We start from the raw sequence: 13444 nt of genomic DNA on the forward strand, positions 1-13444 counted from the left end.
AAATAAAAAGTGGTGTAAGTCCCTCCTTGTTTAAAAGTACACTGGTTTGAGACATGTTCAGTTGAGTCAGTAAACAGTCAGTCAGTTAATAAATCAAGTAAGCAAGTTAAACTAAAAACAAAATGAGTGAAACCTGAGCACTGTGTTGTGGCTGTTGTGGGGTGTGGAAGCTGGGCGGTGGCAGACGGGTGGAGAAGAGCATGCAGGTGCGATGGACAAAATATATATAATGAAAGAATTAGAAGGATTGTGGCAGAGAGAGAGAGAGGGAGGGGGTTAATGTAGGCTTGACCCCCCTGCCTGCACCTGGAGAGAACAAGAGACACAACAAGGGAGAATATGTGGTCAGGCAGGATCATAAACACTGATTGTCCACCTACGTCTCTCTCTCTCTCTCTCTCTCTCTCTCTCTCTCTCTCTCTCTCTCTCTCTCTCTCTCTCTCTCTCTCTCATTGATCAGGCTTGGTAATAATGTTCTTTTCAAAAATAACGAGAGAATTGTGTGTGTGTGTGTGTGTGTGTGTGTGTGTGTGTGTGTGTGTGTGTGTGTGTGTGTGTGTGTGTGTGTGTTAATGAAGTCTTATGTGGAATTTCCTGTTTGGCTTGTTTTTATAATTAACTTTTTTCTCTTTATCTCGTCCGTTGAAGTCTGTTGGTTCTGTGTTTGTATTTGTTTATCATGTTTTTGTCATTTTTCACTCGATGTACATGAACGTGTGTGTGTGTGTGTGTGTGTGTGTGTGTGTGTGTGTGTGTGTGTGTGTGGTGGTAACATCCTTATTCCAGTTCTCTTTTCTCTTGTTGCGTATTCCTTCATTTCCTTCTCGCGTCTTTCTTCTGTACATCCTGTCTTTCTTTCATCCTTTTTGGTGAAGGTTTCTCACTTCAATGTCGGTGGTTTAAGTAGTTTATGTCCCCCGTCTCTCTTATCTCTTTCAAAATATCTCCTTCTTTGATTTCTTTTTTCTTGTCTTTCGTGGTTCCTTCCTTCTTCATTTTATTAATTGTCTTGTTCTTCCCACTACGTTGTTTCTCTCTCTCTCTCTCTCTCTCTCTCTCTCTCTCTCTCTCTCTATATATATATATATATATATATATATATATATATATATATATATATCATCATCAGACCGTTTGAATATATACTGCAGGACCGGCCTATCCCGACCGAAGTCGGGACGATACAGCCAATGTATCTTTACCAAGTGGCTTAGGCTGTCTAGTAGGGATTGTATGTAGGGTGAGAAGTGCTTGTAAGTGTAATTGTAGTGTTGTAGTGGCTTTGGATGTGTGTGTAGTCTGTGAACCAAGTGTAATCGGCCCGCGCAAGCCGACTGGGTGCAAGCATACTTTATAGTAAGCGACACTGGTTCAACCACAGCACCCCTGGTGTCCGCCAATGTAGTACGTGGCCGGGTGAACACTCCCAAAGTTTATTACCCTGGCGGGGCGCGAACCCTGGCTCACCCGTGTACGAAACGCACACTCTACCACTGTACCACAGAGGCTCCATATATATATATATAAAGAGAGAGAGAGAGAGAGAGAGAGAGAGAGAGAGAGAGAGAGCCTCTGTGGTACAGTGGTAAACTGTGCGTTTTCCTACACTAAAGAACGAGGGTTCGCGCCCCGCCAGGGTAATAAACTTTGGGAGCGTTCTTCTGGCCACGTACTGCATTGGCGGACACAAGGGGTGCTGTGGTTGAACCAGTTTCGCATACTATAAAGTATGCTTGCACCCAGTCGGCTTTCGCGGGCCGATTACACTTGGTTCACAGACTACACACACATCCAAAGCCACTCCAACACTACAATTACACTTACAAGCACTTCTCACCCTACATACAATCCCTACTAGACAGCCTAAGCCACTTGGTGGAGATAAATTGGCTGTGTCGTCCCCACTTCGGTCGAGATAGGCCGGTCCTGCAGTGGATACTCAAACGGCTGATGCTTTATATATATATATATATATATATATATATATATATATATATACTGCATATACCGGTATATATGTAATGTACTGCAATATCTACGTATCTATCTACTTTATATATATATATATATATATATATATATATATATATATATATATATATATATATATATATATATATATACCGGTATATATATAATGTATTGCAATATCTACGTTATACTTCTCTTATGTGTTCCTCTCATTCTCAGATTAATAAAACTTTTATCTTCGCAGCTGTCCTCTATCCCTCTTTTGTTTTCGTTTAGGCTACCCCTCATGTTATAGTTTATTATTTGTCTTTATTATCCCTTTTCAGTTTTTCCTTTTTCTTCCTTAATTTTCCTTACTCTGAGTTTTTGTGCTCCATTTCTCTTTCTTGTTTTTCATTCGCTCACTTACGCCTCGCGAGCGTTGGTGTAAAAAGTGTGGCTAGGAAGGAAGGAAGGAAGGAAGGGATTAAGGAGAAACTGGAGTGGGGGTCTGGAGAGAAAAATGTGAGGGAAAAAGAGAGAGTGGAAGAAAAAACTGAGGAGTGAAAGGGGTGTGGGAGATTTAAGAGGAAGAGCAAGAGGAAGAGTGTGTGTGAGTGCTTGAAGAGGAGGGAGGTAAGTAGGCAGCGGGAGAGAAGAGAGGCTGGAGAGGTGGACAGAGGAGGAGGAGGAGGAGGAAGAAGAGGAGGAGCAAGGAGAGAGGGGAGGTTGGAGAGGTGGGCGGAGGAGGAATAGCAGCAGCAACAAGACGAGTTTGTTGGTTAGAGGAAGAGTATGTTAAAGGATAAAAATGTAGAAGAAGAAGAAGGTTGTTTGTGTATAGTGTGTAATGTAGTAATGGATATAGGACTCTGAACCTCCCCCATCCCAGTACTGTCATGTTGTGTGTTTTTTCATCATGTTTTTTAAGGATTTCCATCTCTTAATCTGAATTATTTTAGAGTATTTGTTTTCTATTTAGGAGGTAATGGAGAAATGACTACGGAAAGAAAACTGAGGGTATAATGAAACAAGAGAGAAGAAAATGAGAAGTTGGAAGCAGGAAATAAAAAAAAAATGTTTAGAAAAGGAAGAGCGAAAATGTCAAAACTAGAAGTGAGAGAGAGAGAGAGAGAGAGAGAGAGAGAGAGAGAGAGAGAGAGAGAGAGAGAGAGAGTCACCCTGGACAGACAGAAGCGGGGAAGTTCATTGAGAAATACTGAGGCAGAAAAAATCGAGTAGCCACATGAAAAGAGGAGGAGGAGGAGGAGAGGAAAGGAAGAAGAGGAGTAGAGGAAAGGAAGAGGAGGAGGAGGAGGAGGAGAGGAAAGGAAGAGGAGGAGTAGGAGGAAGAGGAAGAGGAGAGAAATAGGGAGAAAGTTTAAAGAAGGAAAGGTATGGGCGACAAGAATTATATACACTGCATGAAACGGGAGAAATAGGAAGTCGAAGAATACAAAAAAAAAAAAAATAAAGAATCCTCAAAAAAAAAGGGTGGATGAATTGGAAAAGATGAAAATAGAAAGAAGTATCAGAGAAGAAACAGGAGAGAAAGGGATAAAAGAAAACTATTAAAGGAAGAAGAGTCGAAGAAAGAGAAGGATAATGAATATAAAAAGACGCAGTTGTGGGAGGAGTTCAGGGAAAGAAAGAAAGGAGGGAGAAGAAACACACACACACACACAAAGAAAAGAATAAAAGGTTAGAAAGAGGCTTGGAGGGGAGAACAAAAGAGGAAGTTTAAGGAACAAAGGTTGTAGGAGAATAAGCTTAGGATACCGTACGCAAGAAATGGTAGATTAAAGAAGCAAGAAGTAATATGATACACAGAATAAGACATGTATGTAGATGACTGATATAACGTCCATAAAAAAAAAAAAGAATAAACAAATAACTAATATTGAGTGAAGAAATGATGAAGGAATTGGATGGAGGAAGATTGATGAAATGAATATGAGATGAATGGAGGTAGTGACTATGGAAATGAATGTAGGTGGACTGAAAAATGAACATGAAAATGGAGATGGATAAAAATGAATAAAAAATGAATGGAAGTGGACTGAAATGAATAAAGAAATGAATAGAGTTGAACTGAATAAGAAAATGAATGGTGGGTGAGAAAGTAAAAAAATGAACAAGGAAATTGGTGGAAGTGGAAAAAAATACGAAAATGAATGGCGATGGATTGAATAAATGAATATCGAAGTGATGGAGGTGAACTGAAGAAGAGAAAAAGGAAATGAATGGAGGTGGATTGAAGAAAGGAGTAAGGAAAGTGTTGGAGGTAAATTGAATAAGGAAATTAAAGACGAAGGAGAAATGGAAGCAATAAGTAAGGAAATGAATAGAGGCTGAAAAAACCGAAGAAGTGAAGGAGGAAATGAATGGAGGTGAAAGCACTGGCGAAATGAATAAGGAAATAAAGGAAGGGTAGATTGAACTTATAAATAAAGGAATGTTAAGGTGGAGTAAGAGTGGTCGGCAAATTGCCCCAGAGCAAAAAATGCGGTCTTACCATCGTTGTACAATCCCGACCAGAAAAACTCCCACGAAAATCCCCGGGTTCTTTCCTGATTGTGGTGGTGGTGGTGGTGGTAATGGTTGTAATGGTGACGGTAATAATGTAATGACAGGTGTGGGAGATGTGGCAATGGTGGTGTTGGTAATGGTGGTGGTTGTTGAGGTGGTTAGTGATGGTGGTGATGGTTGGAGATGGTGTTGGTAGTATTGGTAGTAATGGTAATAACCTAATGATGGTGGTCGTGGAGGATATAGTAGAAATGGTGGCAGTGGTAGAGATGGTAATGAAATTGGTAATGAAGTTGGTGACATTAGTAATGTTAGCTGTGGTGGTGGTGGTAATAGAGGGTATTGGTAATTGTGGTAGTGGTGGAAGATATATTTAGTAATGGTGGTGGTGGTGATGGAAGTGCTGATGATGATTGCATTATACTCATATTGGTGGTTGTGTTGACGGTACCATATCGGTTGGGTATGGAGGAAATGATGATAATAGTATTGTTAGTGCTGTTGGAGATGGTAGAGGGAGTGATGATGGTGATGATAGTTATGGCAGGAATGTTGGTAGAAGTGGCAGCGTGGGTGGTGGAGTGAGTGAGGTGAGGGTGGACAGGCAGGTGTGCATCAGGTGAGGGATTGCATCATCACCAGGTTGTGTGTGTGTGTGTGTGTGTGTGTGTGTGTGTGTGTGTGTGTGTGTGTGGTGGGGGTTGGATGTGTGTATGTGAGTGTAGGTGTAAATGTGTAGGTGTGGGTATGTTGCTCTAGGTAAAGGCATGGCTGTGGGTGTGAGTTTTGGGTATGTGGGTGTGGTGTTGGTGTTGCTGGTAACTGCCGTGGTCATGGCTATCATTATCATTATCCACAATTATCATAATCACCTCAGAGCAATGGCGTCACATGTAATTTGTTTTTTTCTACCAGACGATTTTTCTCTAGGTGTTCTGGGAGTCGATTGTTTTGATATTGCTTTTATTTGTTTAGACAACTTTTTTTTTTTTCTTCTTCCTTTTTTTTCTTTCTTTTTTTTTTTACGTGTCCGACTCTGGGCAAAGGCTTCAGGGCCAATTCCCAAGTCCCAGTAGTCCTCCTACATCTCCACACTTCGCCTCTAACACTCACCATCCATATTGAATATATGCTAGGGCTGCCTCATACAGGACTAGTGTACTGGTATTAGCGGGGGTACTTTTATGACATGTCGGCAGGTCATCTGGTAGATCAGAAAAGTCTGCTTTTTATGAAATTCAAATCCTTAAACTTCCTTGCCCCAGCCGGGATTCGAAACTGGGTCCATTAGGACTGCAGGCCGCCTCTCTACCGATTCTGCCATTTGTTTGGTTGGGTATAGCTTTTGTTTGGTTGGGTATAGCTTTTGTTTGGTTTGGTATAGCTTTTGTTTAGTTAGGTATAGTTTTTGTTTGTTTAGGGACCGGTATAGCTTTTGTTTGCTAAGGTTGCTATAGCTTTTATTAACCCGTTTCGCTACTAGGAGTTGCTAAAAGTTGAGTAAAGCCAAAATATATTTAAATAGAGAAGTTCTGTTAGTCTGCTGATGATTTTGATAATACTGATATTAATTGTCAGTACTAAGTCTTTATAATTATCAGAAATACTCTAAAAACTCAGAGTAACGCTGTAGATACTGGTACCATTAAGATTAAGGTATTGGTATATAGGCCACCGTAATAACTGACTTCACGAGTGATGATAATGCCACCTAAAACAATAATGAAAATCGAAAACACGTTATTGCCCCATCGTAAGCATAGGAGTCCGGTGCTAGTCTACTCGGCTAAGCTACAAAGGCAAGAATTACCAATCGTTCATCCATTAGGTGCATCATTTAAACAACAAACACCATCACCAGTTGGACTAAACCTTATAGCTACAGTCCACATCGAGTTGGAAGGCCTTAGCCCCATAGACCACCAGGCGTCTCTTTGTTGACTATATGACGATCACCTAAAAGTTGTGAATGGTTGGCTAGGTTACTATAAACCATGTAACTTGCCTCTCAGTGTAGCGTCACCTTAAGGTATACAATAACAACACAAACGGAACATGGTGGCAATATTGGGTAAATGGAAGAGGTTGTGCAGGTGTCGTGACGTGCAGGAGGCCACTGACGTCATCTGATATGTACCGTACACTTGGACCAGGTTTGACGTCAGTTAAGGTGCTGACGTGACGTACATCATGGGTAATACCAGTGATGAGGGTAATGATAAGTTAGTAAAGCCAGTGCCGGTGGTGGTGGGAGTAATGCAATTAGGCTACTACTCGGTGAAGATGATTGATGATGATTAAGTTGTGGCAACTCATAACAGGGGTAATACTGATGATTATGATGATGATGATGATTAATATGTTGAAGTCACTGCACATTAGGGACAATACAATATTAATGAAAAGAGTAATGATAAGTTTACTATTTCCAGTAATGGTGATGATTAATGATGGTGATTTTACGCTTCAGTGAAGATGTAGATGGTGAAGATATTTATGAATACGTTCGCTCCAGCCGAAACCATCAGTTTATGTGTAAGGACTACCATTCAGTGCGGATATCAAATTACGAATGACTTTCTCAGCGAAGTATAGGTGGAAAAATAACTACTGATTGGAGTAATCTGTAAGAAAAATAATTATATGAAGGGCATAGGTTCGATAACTATACTTTTATTTACCTTAACTTGGCTTAGAGTTTTGTCCTGTAGCTTATTTCACGTAGCTCAATGGCAGCATAAGACAGTGGTGCCGTATGACTTTACATGCTTTCTGTAGCACCGCTTCGTGATAGGCATCGTATTCTAGTGATAATCTCTTATTATAACTTAGTATTCTACTCGGAGGGAAGACAAATTAGCCAAGTGAAAGTGAAAAGAGTATAACAGACGACTTAAGGTTTTCGATAGTTCAGTACCATGAAAAGAAGTAGGCTGGTCATCTACCCTTTATATGTGCTAGATTACGCAGCAAAGCAGGTTTTGTGGAATTGGCTGTCACAGTAATACAGTACAGTGATGCTGTGGACAAGAGAGAAAAAATCCAATAAATCACATTGATTGATTGGCCACGTGCAAAGAATGGATACAAAAGGACTCACTGGGACAATGTGTTAGTGAGGTGGAGGGAGAGAGGGGATGGGGAGACCAAGGATGACATGTAGGGGTGCGTTGGAGCTTTATGAGTCAGAGTGGTCTGTGTAGGAGAGAGGGCAGCCTGATAGTGGAGGACAGAATGACACGGAGGCGATTCGTTTGTGGCCACTTCTTCCGGGATTAAGGCGTCTGTAGCTAGGTTGATAGAGACAGACAGATTAATAAATAGAAAGATAGCCAAGAACTTGTTTATCTGGCTCGGAAGGTAGGTACGGCACTTTTCCAGACACCTTTTGAATGCAATTACCAATATTTTGCACCTCTTAATTTACCTTGCCCTAAAATTGCCGTGTCTCTGTCTTGAATGCTGAGTTATAAGCAGCAGACTGACGCTGGTAAATGATGCTAGTCATGAAGAAGTGGTACGAAAAGGATGTACAGCCATATATTCTTGTGTCAATGAGCTATGCGAAATAAACTGCACAAAGGCGAAAATTTAGCCAAAGTTAAGGTAAACGAGCCCTATCACAGAGAACGGTATTGTAATGGAAGGGAGTTTGTTTTATTTCTAGGCTATGCGACCTGTTGAAGGAGAAAATACTGGCCTTCGTGTGGATGATTCTATTGTCATTAGGCTACTATCGTTGTGATTTAGTTTTTCTGTTTGTCTGTCTTCTCCTCTCTTTTCTTCTCATTCTTCTTCCCCTCCTACTCTCTCCTCTCCCCTCTTCTCTCTACTGTCTTCACCCCACCTCTCTCCGTGTCAGTCTGTCTGTATGTCTATCTATCTGTCTGCCTTTATCTATCAGTCTGTCTATCCCTCATACAGCCCAAGGACGGCCCTCTTGTGTCGTGTTCATCCGCCCATGCCACCTGAGCCGCTCGGGTAGGCAGGCAGGCAGGCAGGCAGGCAGGCAAACGGGATGGAAGGGAAGGCAGGGGGTGTAAAGGGAGGGAGACTGGCAGGGAAGTGTACTGGTGTGGAGGTGTACTGGCAGGGAAGTGTACTGGTGTGGAGGTGTACTGGCAGGGAAGTGTACTGGTGTGGAGGTGTACTTGCAGGGAAGTGTACTGGTGTGGAGGTGTACTGGCAGGGAAGTGTACTGGTGTGGAGGTGTACTGGCAGGGAAGTGTACTGGTGGCGAAGTGTACTGGCAGGGAAGTGTACTGGTGGCGAAGTGTACTGGCAGGGAAGGAAGTGTACTGGCAGGGAAGTGTACTGGCAGGGAAGGAAGTGTACTGGCAGGGAAGGAAGTGTACTGGCAGGGAAGTGTACTGGCAGGGAAGGAAGTGTACTGGCAGGGAAGGAAGTGTACTGGCAGGGAAGGAAGTGTACTGGCAGGGAAGGAAGTGTACTGGCAGGAAAGGAAGTGCACTGGCAGGGAATTGTACTGGCAGGAAAGGAAGTGTACTGGCAGGAAAGGAAGTTTACTGGCAGGGAAGTGTACTGGCAGGAAAGGAAGTTTACTGGCAGGGAAGTGTACTGGCAGGAAAGGAAGTGTACTGGCAGGAAAGGAAGTGTACTGGCAGGGAATTGTACTGGCAGGAAAGGAAGTGTACTGGCAGGGAATTGTACTGGCAGGAAAGGAAGTGTACTGGCAGGAAAGGAAGTGTACTGGCGGGGAAGTGTTCTGGCTGGGAAGTGTACCGGCGGGGAAGTGTACTGGCAGGGAAGTGTACTGGCAGGAAAGGAAGTGTACCGGCGGGGAAGTGTACTGGCAGGAAAGGAAGTGTACCGGCGGGGAAGTGTACTGGCAGGGAAGTGTACTGGCAGGAAAGGAAGTGTACCGGCGGGGAAGTGTACTGGCAGGGAAGTGTACTGGCAGGAAAGGAAGTGTACCGGCGGGGAAGTGTACTGGCAGGGAAGTGTACTGGCAGGAAAGGAAGTGTACCGGCGGGGAAGTGTACTGGCGGGGAAGTGTACTGGCAGGGAAGTGTACTGGCAGGAAAGGAAGTGTACCGGCGGGGAAGTGTACCGGCGGGGAAGTGTACTGGCGGGGAAGTGTACTGGCAGGAAAGGAAGTGTACCGGCGGGGAAGTGTACTGGCTGGGAAGTGTTCTGGCTGGGAAGTGTACTGGCAGGAAAGGAAGTGTACCGGCGAGTACCGGCGGGGAAGTGTACTGGCAGGGAAGTGCACTGGCAGAGAAGTGTACTGGCAAGGAAGTGTACTGGCAGGGAAGTGTACAGGCGGGGAAGTGTATTGGTGGGGAGGTGTACTGGCGGGGGAGTGTTCTGGTGTGGAGGTGTATTGCAGGGAAGTGTACTGGCGGGAAGTGTACTATACTGGCTAGGAAGTGTATTGCAGGGAAGTGTACTGGTGTGGAGGTGTACTGGCGGGGAAGTGTACTGGTAAGGGAACCATGGAGGGAGGGATGTTTTAGGGTTGGAAGAGAGAGAGAGAGAGAGAGAGAGAGGGAGAGAGGAAAGCAGTGAATGAATACTAAAAAGGTGAGAGAAAGTGAGAGTAGGAAAATTGACGAAGAAAAAGTAGGAAAAGATGACCGAACACTTGTGCGTGTGTGTGTGTGTGTGTGTGTGTGTGTGTGTGTGTGTGTGTGTGTGTGTATGAGAGAGAGAGAGAGAGAGAGAGAGAGAGAGAGAGAGAGAGAGAGGCAAAAGTACCTCAGAAACTTTGTATTAAAACGGAGAAAGTTTCCGAAACATGAATGGATGAATAAGCACTTGGAAGAAGTTAGGGATTCTACACAGAATGAGAAAGTTTCCTCTTTCTCAATGGCTTTAACTCTCTCTCTCTCTCTCTCTCTCTCTCAGTATTGTGATGATTAGGAATGTATGTTAGCCTGCCATTACTATTATTACTGTTAAATTGATAATATAGCCACACCTCTTTCTTACAGTGATGCCCTCCTCTTACACTATAGTCCGGTTATTTTCGCTTGACAAAGATCCTTAACCACATTCACCTCAGTTAATGGCCAAGTGTAGTCAGATCGGAGGGATGATTGACTAGTAACCAAGGAGACTCTTCCCAACCTCGTAACTACCGTAATGCTCACTGATTTTCATCTTCCCACATCTTATTTTTAGATGGATTAGCCCAGTGCTGTTAGATGAAAACAAAATGATTATAGTTGTTGTGATGGGTTGTATGGCGCTTAGTTAAATTTCCTGAAGTGGGTGTGGGATGTACCGGTAGTGGTGTGGCGTGGTGTTGTGGTGCGTTTGAAAGTGTGGTATATTATAGGTGATGTGGTGTGTTGTAGATAGTGGTGGAGCTGTTGTGGTAGTGGTGGGATAATTTGTGGTGTGGTTTGCTATTGTGGTATCAGCTAGTGTTTTGAGATGGTGTTAATAGTGTTAAGGAGTGGGTTGGTGTTCTGGTGTGTTGAGCATTAGAGGTCCTGTGGTATGGGCTGGTGTTGTGGTGTGTTGTGGGAGTGTGGTATAGCTGCTGTGGTGTATCGAGATGGTGGTTTTGATGCTGTGTAATGGACTGGTGTTGTGGTGTGTTGCTAGATAGTAGTATGCTGTAGGTACTTTGATGGTGACTGCTGTGGTATGGTGTGGTGTGGTGTGAGGTGCCTGTGTTGATGTTAAGACACTGGTATTGGTTTTGTGAGGTACTGGTATGACCTGTACTGGTGTTGAGGTTGTGGTATGACTGTATTGAGATACCGGTACTGGTATTATGTAACTTAGAAATGACTAGTACTGATGTTGAGGTATTGTGAGGTAGGCTGCTGATTTTCGTGTTCAGCCTAGGTACTGGTATCATTGGTATATGTTAATGCTAGTGGGTACCTGGTACTGGTGGCATGCGACTGGTATTGGTGGTATGGTATAGGTATTAGAGTTGTATTTCTGGTATTGTTATGGAAGTTTCGGCACTGGTATTGCTGGTGTCTTTTATGTGTGGTAGTGACTAGTAATGGTATTGTGAGGTACTGGTATTAACTGAAAGAAAAACCACAAGAGGAGGGTATTGTGAGGTACTGGTGTTTCTGGTATTGTTATGATTGTTATTGGTGTTGCGTGAGTGTGGTGGTATTGGGCAATCGTCAGGACATACATGGCTGTTCTAGGAATCGCTCCTGCCTCAGTGGAAATGTACGGGGGTGTTGCGTGAGAGAGAGAGAGAGAGAGAGAGAGAGAGAGAGAGAGAGAGAGAGAGAGAGTTTATCGTAAGGTTTAGATATAGCCTTCCTTATCAAAATCATTTTGAGAGGTATATAATCCCTAAATAAAATAAAAGTCTTATGATAGATAGATAGATTGATGGATAGATAGTCGGATAGGTAGATAGATAAGGAGGGAGAGAAGGGGGGAAGGTTGGAATGTATAATGCATTCCATAATTAGGTCCTATGTGTACTGTACACTGCTTGGTATGTTGATTAGGCTATATCTTATCTGTATAATTATGTATTATACATCTGTAGGTGGGTTGAATGTGTGTGTGTGTGTGTGTGTGTGTAGCCTAATGGTATGTGTTTTTTAAGTGTAAATGATATGTATGTGTGCCCTTTAATAATTATATCTATCTATCTATCTATCTATCTATCTATATCTATCTGTCTATCTATCTATCTATCTATATATCTATATCTATATCTATCTATCTATCTATCTATATATATATATATCTGTCTGTCTGTCTATCTATCTATCTATCTATCTATATATATATATATCTATATCTATATCTATCTATCTATCTATCTATCTATCTATCTATCTATATATATGTATATATAATACTCCTGGTGTGTGTATGTGCGTGCGTGTGTGTGGGCGGGCTGATGGTGATGGATGGGGAGGAAATGAGGGAGGAAAGAAAGTTATGAGCGAAGGAGAAAATAAAGGGGCAAGAAAGGGAGCGTGAGAGAGGGAGGAAAGAAGGAGGAAGGGAAGGAAGGTGAACAAGAGGAGGAGGGAGGCGGGAGGGAGGGTGAAAGAGGGAAGGAGATATAAAGGAAGTATTCGTAACATCAAGGGTAAGATGAGATGGAAGAGAGGAGGAGGAAGGAGGGAAGGAGAGAAGAAAGGAAAGGTGGAGGATGAATAATGTCAGACTGTGTGGATGACGATGGGAGAATATGAAGGAAAGGAGATATAAGAAAAGTGAAAGAGTGATGGTGTGAAATTAAAGAAAGGCTAGCTTACATTAGAGTGAGGAAGAGAGTGAGACAGGGCGAATTTGTGGGAGAAAATGAGTAAATGAAGGAGGAAAGACTGTAAAGAAGATGAAGGAGAGAGAGAGAGTTAATGTATGAGGTAATGAGATAGTGAGTGAATTAAGGAAGGTTAATGTGTGAATTAGTAAGATAAGGTCGGGAAGGGAAGTAGTGATTGAACTTTGACCTTCTGAAGAATATCACGGTCACCCTCACATTCTCTCTCTCTCTCTCTCTCTCTCTCTCTCTCTCTCTATCTCACACACACACACACACACACACACACACACACACACACACACACACACACACACACACACACGAAAGTATACACAAGCACATCTCTGCATGCACATGCACAAGCAGCTGATGTACAGAGAGAGAGCGAGAGAGAGAGAGAGAGAGAGAGAGAGAGAGAGAGAGAGAGAGAGAGAGAAATCAAGGACCGTAAAGAGTAAATAGGCATTAGCGAGGAAAACAAGTGTAGACAGAGAGAGAGGGTGGAGTGAGAGACTAACATAACCATGACCTCAAAGTTTAACCTCTTTCTCTTTCGCAATACCCGGTCACTGCAGAGAGAGAGAGAGAGAGAGAGAGAGAGAGAGAAATGGATACACAGACCACACAAACGTAAGTATTGTTATCACCAGTCGACGGTCAGCCCTCAGCGCTAACTCGAGCATCCTATAGTCGGTTCATTTTCATCTGACAAATAATCGTAACCCCAATTAGCCC

The sequence above is a fragment of the Coenobita brevimanus genome, chromosome 58 (genome assembly GCF_032717465.1).
Source record: "Coenobita brevimanus isolate Jiangsu-jjx chromosome 58, ASM3271746v2, whole genome shotgun sequence".
Classification (NCBI taxonomy): domain Eukaryota; kingdom Metazoa; phylum Arthropoda; class Malacostraca; order Decapoda; family Coenobitidae; genus Coenobita; species Coenobita brevimanus.